The sequence below is a fragment of the Nannospalax galili genome, unplaced genomic scaffold (assembly GCF_000622305.1).
Source record: "Nannospalax galili isolate Female #2095 unplaced genomic scaffold, S.galili_v1.0 scaffold1230, whole genome shotgun sequence".
NCBI lineage: Eukaryota > Metazoa > Chordata > Mammalia > Rodentia > Spalacidae > Nannospalax > Nannospalax galili.
In genome coordinates, this window is record NW_008329135.1 from 898,319 (window position 1) to 907,944 (window position 9,626).

Sequence of the window (9,626 nt, forward strand, 5' to 3'; positions counted from 1 at the left end):
TTTAAAAATTAAAAAAAAAATTTCTGTTAAAGAAAATGTCCCTTTTTTGTGTTAGCTGATATATTATTTTTATTTCTTACTTAAAATTTTTTGTTTAGATGTATTCTGTATTTCTCACATTTCAGTAAACTTAGTTACTGGTTATTTTCTTTTCTTGAATGAAATTGATTTGACATACCTTATCACCAGAAGCACAGACTTAGGGGTTGATTTTTCCATGAGCAAAAAGTTTTCATATCTAAAGTCATGACAGAGAAATTTTAAATTTTCTTTTCTGCCACAGCCGTTGGGGACACCATGCTAACACCTCTCTCATTGACTGGATGACCCTGTGCAATTTACAATTTATTGAAAGTTTCAGTTTTCACTCATATTCTCAAAGCAACAAAAAGTTCAGCTTTTGCCTCTGAGTTTGCCTCTGACCCTTCGCTCTGTCCCCTCTCTTCCCACCACTGGTTTCTTTCATATGAAATCTGACAACTAGGGGCTGGAGAGATGGCTCAGAGGTTCAGAGCACTGGCAGCTCTTCCAGAGGACTGGGGTTCAGTTCCCAGCACCCACATGGAGAATAACAACTGTCTATACCTCCAGTTCCAGGGGACCTGATGCCATCTTCTGGCCTCCACAGGCATTGCACAAACACATGGTACACTTACATACATGAGGGTAACATACTAGTACACATTAAACAAAAATAAAACTGATGAATAAGCTGTGCTGTTCACTTCATTCAATTTTTCATAACAATAAAGTATACTTTTGCATTAGCTCAAATGACAATTTTATGGAGGCACAAGTTTCAATGCTGTAATACTTATTCATTTGAATGAAAAATAGGTAAAGCACTTGCATGTATCAACTGTCACTATAACAGACACCTGAGATAAATCCACTTATAAGGAAGTTATTTTAGCTGATGGACTCAGAGGTCGTGTCTATACTTATTAGGCCTCTGCTTCGGGCCTGTGGTGAGGCAGAACATAATGGCGTGATCATGTGGCAGAAACAGCTGCCCACTTCGTCACAGCTGGAATGTAAGACACAGAAAGGAAGGCGCCGGGTTCACAGCAACTTCATGGAAGACATGCTTCCAATGACCTAACTTCCTCCCAGGGAGCTCCACCACCTCCCCACTGCACCAAAGGATAGAAAACCAAACCTTCACCACGTGGACTTTGGGAATCATTTCAGATTCAAGATATGGCAGTTCTCAAACATGTATCCAGGTAGACATATGCATAGTACAAAATATGATGAACTCATCAGCAGGATTTTCAGAAAAGATGCAATCAAGAAGATCGCCAATATTTACAGAAATACTGTACAGTTTCATGTATCCACATGACTCAGAGTTGAACCCAATGCTCCTCACCAAAACTAGTTATAGCCCCCAAAATATGATAAATAGGGGCTGGGGAGATGGCTCAGTGGTTAAGCATGTGTAATGCTCTTGCGGAGGACACCTTTGGGCTCCCATACCCACATCTGGTGGTTTGTAACTGCTTGTAACTCCAGCTACAGGAGATTTGATGCCTCTGACCTCCATGAGCAACTGCATTACATGCACATACCCACACACAGACACACACACACATGCACATAATGAAAAAACAAAATAAGACTCATAAAACTTATAAACTATATCTCTAAATGGTAGCACTGAGTCATTGTGTGATATAACAGCCCACAGGAGGAAAGATGGGACTGTGGACACAGTTGAATTGTTAGAGGGCTGGCCTGGCATGTGTGAAGCCTTAGCTTTGGTCCCTAGCACTGTGTAAACTGGGTGTGTCATCCTGTAATCATAGCACTTCATTCGGGAAGTGGAGGAAGGGGGATCAGGAGCTCATGGTCTTTCCTGCCTACAGAGAGGGTTTGAGGACAGATTGGGCTACATGAGATCCAATTTAAAAAAGAAAAACAAAACCCCTGACAAAATACCAAAGAAAGAGAGAACAGGCACTAATGTATTAGATCTTTGAAGGAAAGGATCAGGGGTGCAGAAGCTAAAAACGTATTTAACAATTCATAACTAGCAACATAATATAATTGACTTGAGAATGACATTGAGTTGTTTTATATTTAATTTTTATGTGTATGAGTATCTTGCCTGCATGTATGTAAGTGCACCCAAATCATCTAATGCCCACAGAGGTCAAAAGAGGGTGTTGAATTTCCCTGGAACTGGAGTTATGGATGGTTGTCAGCCGCTGTGTGGGTGCTGGCAATGAAACCCTGGTCCTCTGCAAGAGCAGTCAGTGCTCTTTATCTCTGAGCCATCTCTCCAGCCCCTGATATTAAGAGCTTTTCATCAATATTTAAATGTGTAAAAATGGACCAATTAAATTTCCAAGTACATAAAAAAGTAGAAACATAATACATCCTATTTCTCATTACTAATAATTGAAAAATATGATAATTATATTCAGCAGTGGCATACTCATGCCCTATCAGCTTTCATGACATTTCAGGAACTATAATGTCCCTTGTCATGTTTTGTTAGCACCATGCTCTAACCCACTGAGCTAACCGGTAACTACTTATCATGTTTTAATAAAAACAATCGTCATCATTAACTTCACTTAGGAAGCTTTATCATACTTTATGAATGGGCTTTGGGGTATATCATCCATTTAATTTTAATGCAGCCATGTGTATGTGAGTAATATCACAATATATTAGTACTATAAAGGAAGACAAAAAAGCTTTTTAAACTTTAAAAAGATATGTTGTAAATGAAGAAACTGAAACAAAGAAATTAAATTTAAAATACTTTCCTTTAGTTACAAATAATTCTGAAGAAGGCAGCACAATAAGTCTCCCAACTCTGGATGGAAACTTTTTTCAGTTCACAGTAACTTTGAAAATAACATCTGTAAAACTGGGAGTTCCCAGATACACCTTGGAAGACCATGGAATCACAAATTTTTGAAGAAAATATATTTTGTTACTTTTTTCCCTCTTTGTTGACATATGTACTGATGGAAGGAGAACAATTCTGGGGAAGTCACAGTCAGAACTACAAAGTTTCCTGGTGATTTTGTTTGCCTGCTATCACACAAGCAGTAATTTTACTTTTTGTCTGAAGTTACAGTAAAGCGTATTTTTTATAAAATATAGGGAAGAAGCATAATCATTATTCTTATAAAATCTCAACTCTGAAATGCAAGTTTCAGTGGTCTTCATTTTATGTCCCCAAAATAAAGCCCTATTTGCATATCAAACAATAACTAGGTCTCCAGATGAAACAATTGCAGGACTGAGCAGGGGCTGAAGCAACCCACTTTAAACTGAAAAGATGCCATTCTTTTTTAAAGGATGTATTTATTTTTCATTTTATGTGTATGTGTCTGTGCCTGCCTGAGTGTATGTACACGCACCACATGCATGCAGTGCCTGAGGAGGCTACAATCATATCTCCTAGAACTGGAGTTACAGACAGTCATGATCTGCACAGTGTAGGTGTTGGGAGCGGAACCCTGGCCCTTTATCCACTGCCCTGAACTTCAGGTGCCCTGAGTCCTGGAAGACTTAGATAAGTAGTGAAATTAACCAGTGGGACTGGTTTGGATATTGTAAAGTGAAATGCATCAACATTTAGTACACTATATAACTCAGTAAATCTTTATTTTCTAAATAAGCAAAGTTCCATGTTCACAGGAGTAATAATTGTTGTAAAGTGACTTAGTGAATTTAATGTAATTCTACATGAAAAACTTACTAATATGGTTAAAGTTTCCCATATTGCAATTAACCTTTAAGAAAGTGCCCCTTGATGACTTTTGGTATAATAGCAAGTAAAAATATCCACCAGGCTGAAAAAACTAGCAAAAATATTAATCCCTTTCCAAATAGGTAATGGAATGGGGGTGGTATAAAACTGTATTACATTTTGCAACAAAATTAATTTAGAAACAGATGCTAGAATCTATTAAGCCATAAGATATTAAATTCTACATAATGCTAAATAGAATGCCATTGTGCTTATTTTGTTTGTGGAGCATAATACGTTTTTCTTTAAATTTTTTTAGTTATTTTGCCATGTGATGCTTGATTTTGATTTGAAATAAATCAATGAATGTTTAGTTATATTTTTCTGTTTTAGTTACTAACACGGTATATCATAATAAGTATAGGCCTTGCAAAATCTCTTCAAATATGTTTATCTTTTAAGAATAAAAAAAAATCTTGACGCCAAAAGATTTTGAGAACAATTGTATAGAACTCTAAAATGGAGAGAGGAATGGAGTCTTTAAAAATCTTACAGAGAAGTAGATGACAGAATTAACCTCTGCTAAATCAAGTGTGCCATTAAATGGACTACAGTGACTGTAATGGAGAGTCAGCGTCTCAAAGAGGAATAATATTCTTGAAAGAAGTCCCTTATGTAACTGTCCTAGCTGCTTTCTATTGCTGTGATAGGCATTGACCTTGGGGCTGGAGCGATGGCTCAGCGGCTCAGAGCACTGGCTGCTCTTGCAGAGGACCTGATTTTGGTTAGCACATGGCTGATAACAACCATTCATAGCTCCAGTTCCAGGAGATTTAATGCCCTTTTCTGACCTCTGTAGGCACTGTATGACACGGGTGCACTTACGCACATGTGGGCAATACATTCATACACATAAAATAAGAATAATAAAAATCATTGACCCAAAGCAACTTGGGGCACAGGGGAAGATTTATTTCACTTTACAACTTACAGTCTATCGTGGAGGCAAGCCAAGGCAGGAACTCAAGGCAGGAATCTGGAGGTAGGAATTGAAGAACAGACCATGACGGAATGCTGCTTACTGGCTTGCTCTCCTTTCTTTCAACTTACTTTCACTTTCTCTCTCTCTCTCTCTCTCTCTCTCTCTCTCTCTCTCTCTCCCCATGCATACATATATAAAGTGTATGAGTGTATTGCCTGCGTGTAAGTGAGTGCACCCATGTCGTGCAATGCTGCGGAGGTCAGAAGAGGGCTTTGGACTCCCCTGGAACTGGAGTTAAGGACGGTTCTCAGCTGTCATGTTAGTGCTGGGAATCGAACCAGGGTCCTCCACAAGAGCACTCAGTGTTCTTAACCGCTGAGCCATCTCTCCAGCCCCTCAACTTACTTTCTTATACAACCCAAGACCACCTGCCCAGGAATGACACTGCCCTCAGTGGCTGGGCCTTCAGACATCAATTACTAATTAATAAAAGGCTTCACACACTCGACTACAGGCTAATCCAGTGGAAAAATGGCTCAGTTGAGGTTCCCTCTTCCCCGGCCTGTAAACTGAACCACTGAAGCTATTCAGTAGTTAACATGACCCTTCCATCCCTGCTCCTGGGAGCTGGTGAAGGGAGCTTAAATACCTAGGCTTAAACACCTAGGTTACCACCAGTAATGGAAGAGATTAGAGGAAATGACTTTGAAAGCTGTCATGACATTCTTTCAATGTGAGCAAACAAATCATGCAAACACACAGTTTTATTTGTCCAGTAGCTGATAAGATAAAACTAAAAGTGAACAAAGTTCTCATGATGTTTAGTGACTTATTCTACATGAACTGAGCTGGTGGGCACTCTCTCTGCATTTCTGGTAGTTGAAGAAAATACTGGGTGAGTAACACAAAGGACAGGTGCTGTGAAACGCTGTCTGGGCTGAAATCTCCGATATCCAGAGTTTTGATCTATACTGTAGAAATGCCTGATTCATTTAAAAGTGATTAATTCTTAAATGGAGTTAGAAATAAGCAAATTTTCCCTTCCTCTCTCTACATGTGAATATCAATTTTAAATATTGTTTTCTGGAATACCGGAAAGACTAGGATAAGGTAAGAATAGTTACTGCCATCGTTTAGTTTTCATGGTTCTGGTTAAAAATATATTTTAAGGACTCAGAAAGGTTAAGTTATGTGATCATGTTAGTACCTGACTTTCACGTAGTCCGGAGTATAATTAAAACTCAAACAAAGAAGGTGGTACAATTAAAGCATTCGAAATACTGATAGCTACAGGTATTGGAATCACAGAGATTAGGTAAAGTGGACTTGTAGTGATTATTGAGTGCTAAGTGCCCAAGATGTTAATGGCAAGAAGGCAAAGTCCTTATTCCAGAGCTGCAAGTTATTATTTTTGCATCTATTCATTTATGAAGCTGGCTTTCATTTTAAAATCATGTTCCCATTTGCTATGATTTCTCTCCAGTGTCAAATAGAATTTCAAATTTGAAAACACTCAATGTGATACTGTCACACAATCTTTCATTGCAGTAATGTGACTCAGGTTTCTAAGAAGAAAATAAAGTCTGACAAACTTTAGAAAATAATAAAAGGTAATCAGAAAGATACCCATTTTCTTTATTAAATATCCTAGGGGTGTTTATGGGCTACATATTTTAATAGATAATTGTAGCCAAGATCTTGTGTTCTACCGGAGAGAAGGATGTTGATTAGGGCATGTAGGACAACTGTGAGACTCAGAGGCCACGTTATACGAGTTTAGTAAGAAGCAGAGATAGAACATTAACAGTCAATATGATCTTGACAAGCCGAATATATTGAATTAAGAAAAAAAAAACCACATTATCTACGAAGGAAAATGTCTAAACGAAAAATAAAAAAAACTTTTTCCAGCAAATTTCATAATTTGTAACTGTGTGGAAAACAGTCAAACAATAGAGGGACTACAGGAACTCTTAATTGCCACAGAATAAAACAAAATAATTTTAAAGTAATTCTAGAATGGTCAACATTTAGCCAACTTTTAGAAGATGAGAAATTATAGGCTCTAATGTTAGAAAACAACAGCCATCCTTAACCATCCTTATGAGATTGGTCCCCAGTCCTCCCATGGATACAAAGATGTGTGGATGTTCATGTCCTTATAAAAATACTATATATAGCATATAATATGTGCACACCCTCCATATAACTTAAGCCATGTCAAAGTTTCATATAATTCTTTTTTAAAAAAAAAAAAAGATAATATCTCTCTATAGCCTTAGCTGGCCTGGAACTCACTACATAGACCAGATTGGTGTTGATCTCACAGGTTTCTTCCTGGCTCTACCTTAAGAGTAATGGAATTTAAGCCACCTGCCACCACATTCAGCTATCACAATTACATGTAATTCTTGTTTTTAATTTTATTTATTATTTTTATTTTCTGTGTATGAGTGTATTGCCTGCATATGTAAGCATGCACCCGTGTTGTGCAATGCCCATGGAGGTCAGAAGAGGTTGTCAGATTCCCTGGAAATGGAGATTCAAGTAGTTGTTAGTTGCCATGTGGGTGCTGGGAATTGAACACAGATCCTCTTAAAGAGCAGTCAGTGCTCTCAACAGCTGAGCCATCTCTCCAGCCCCTACATACAATTCTTAATCCAGCGGAACTTCTGTGTAACTGTTGTCATACTGAATACAGTTTAGGGGAAAATGACAGGTAATATCTGTCTGTATTCAATGAAGATGAAGTTAAAAAATAATTTCGTAGTAAAATACAGAGAGAAAGAATTGGTTCTGGTTTTCCATAGCACAGTGATGTAACTATTGTGTGCACTAGTCAGTAATATATTACAAAATAAATAGAGGTACATTATAATCAATAATACATAAAAATGATGTTTAATGAGTTGAAAATGCTTATTAACCTGATACTTGTCATTAACCATTGTGTACATACATTGAATTATCATCTTATGCTTCAAACATATGGACTTTTAAATTATGTCATAATTTAAAAGTAAAAATTAAAATTCAGTAAGCATGAACTTCCTTTCTGTGGATTTCTAAGTGTTTTATGTAACTGACATCTACGTCTCTGAGATCTAAGACATGCATGGAGAAGTTCGTTTTTTCTGTACCTTAAATTATCTATAAAAGTTATTTTAATCTAAAATGTTAGCCATGCCAGGAAAAGATTTCGATTTTGAGCTGTTGTTTGTTTAGTCTTGCTATGATGTTATCAAGTTGCTTGGAACAGTGACTAATGAAAGGGGAAAATAGTGTCTCCTCAGGACACATGAACAGCCTCTATAACAATAAATATAAATAACCAGAGAAATTCAGAAAGATATTTACAATATAGAGTTAAATGCAAAGTAATATAGTTAATAGGTAATTCTGATGATATGCTGGCAATAAGAAAGTGTGTGTGTGCGCTTGTGTGTGTGTGTGTGTGTGTGTGTGTGTGTGTATGTGTGTGTATGAGTGGGTACTTTAGATGTGGGGTATATCCGTAACACATGTGTGTAGAACACTTGGTCCTCAGGCCATGGTACGATTTGGAGATAATGATGGAACCTTTAGGAAATGGGGCCCAAAGAAAACTCTTAGGTAACTGGGGTGTGTCCTTGGAGGGAACTGTGGGACCTGGATCTCTTTCCTTTTCCTCTTTCTGAGTCCCTTCCATGAGGTCATTAGGCTCTTTGCTTGACCATCTACCCCCTTACCAAAGGCCCAAAGCAGCAGAGCCAATCAATAATGAACTTAAACCTCTAAAACCAGGAGCCATAATTAAGTACTTATTTTATAAGTGGCATCTCTACTTTACAGTGATGGCAAATTGCCTAACATATATGTATATATACATGCATGTATAAAAATATATACATTTATATATAAATACATATATAAAACCTTCTGCATAATTATAAAAATTCCCCTTGAGTTACCTCACTCGGGATAATTGTTTCCAGTTCTATCCATTAACCTGTGAATTTCATCATTTCATTTTAAGAGATGAATAATATTCCATTCACATCTTCATTATCCACTCATCAGTTGATGGACATCTAGTTTCTTTCCAGTTTCTGGCTACTATGAACATGATGAACAGGTTTTCTGTAGTAGGATATAGAGTCCTTTGTATATATGCCCACGAGTGGTATGGCTGGATCATATGGTAGATCAGTTTCAAGCTTTTTGAGCTCTTTTTCCTGGGACCTCATAAAAATCCACCACTTTCTCTCTCTCTTTATTTGTCAAGTATGAATAGGATGTATTTTCATTTTCTTTGTTTCTCGGAATTTTTTAGAGAATCAAATAACAATACGTGAGCTAAAAATACTATTAGTCACTAAGTAGGAATGCATATTTTAAGATTCTTCACTGGGGAGATACTGTCAGTTAGCAAAAATAACACACTTAATGGGAAATCAAATAACTAATATTCTATTATATATTATTCAAATTTGGAAGTATTTCTTTCTTTAACACCATATGTTACTATCATTTATGTTTTATAACCAGATTCCTAATCAATTTGCATTTTATTGAGTTTTTACCTGCCTTTTATATATTTCAGCATCAACATGATATAATTAAATGTTGGACAGATCTACTTCACAGTGAAAGCGCCACTTACATTTTCATGTTTCATCACAAAATTATGAAAGGCTCTGAATATGTTTTCATCATACTGTCAACATTTAAACATTCACATATTTTCTTTAACTATCTAGGAATTGTTTAAGTAGAAAGTATGTTCTTCACTAGAATGTAAATGCCTTCCAACTTTTAGTATTCCCTTCATCCTTTACTCGAGTCTGCCTTACAGTTATTGGAATACAGTTTCATATCTGCCTACTTAATTTGCAACAGGTTTCATGATGATACAGCATCTTGAAAATTTAATTTAAGGACAACATAGCACTT

The 9,626-nt window shown here is 36.7% G+C and overlaps 1 protein-coding gene and 1 long non-coding RNA gene across 5 annotated transcripts in view; one reads left to right on the forward strand and one right to left on the reverse strand.

Moving 5' to 3' along the window:
• Positions 1-4,789, reverse strand: part of LOC115070297 — a 21,019-nt gene extending 16,230 nt beyond the window's left edge. Inside the window, exon 1 of the long non-coding RNA XR_003849476.1 lies at positions 4,704-4,789. This is a non-coding gene — a long non-coding RNA (uncharacterized LOC115070297). The remainder of the gene's footprint in view (positions 1-4,703) is intronic.
• A 753-nt stretch (positions 4,790-5,542) lies between these two features.
• The window catches only part of Pik3c2g (phosphatidylinositol-4-phosphate 3-kinase catalytic subunit type 2 gamma), a 402,869-nt gene continuing 398,785 nt past the window's right edge, over positions 5,543-9,626 (forward strand). For all 4 annotated transcript variants that reach the window (XM_029563391.1, XM_029563392.1, XM_029563394.1 and 1 more), the window contains exon 1: positions 5,543-5,589. The gene's annotated coding sequence lies outside the window, so the exon portion shown is untranslated. The remainder of the gene's footprint in view (positions 5,590-9,626) is intronic.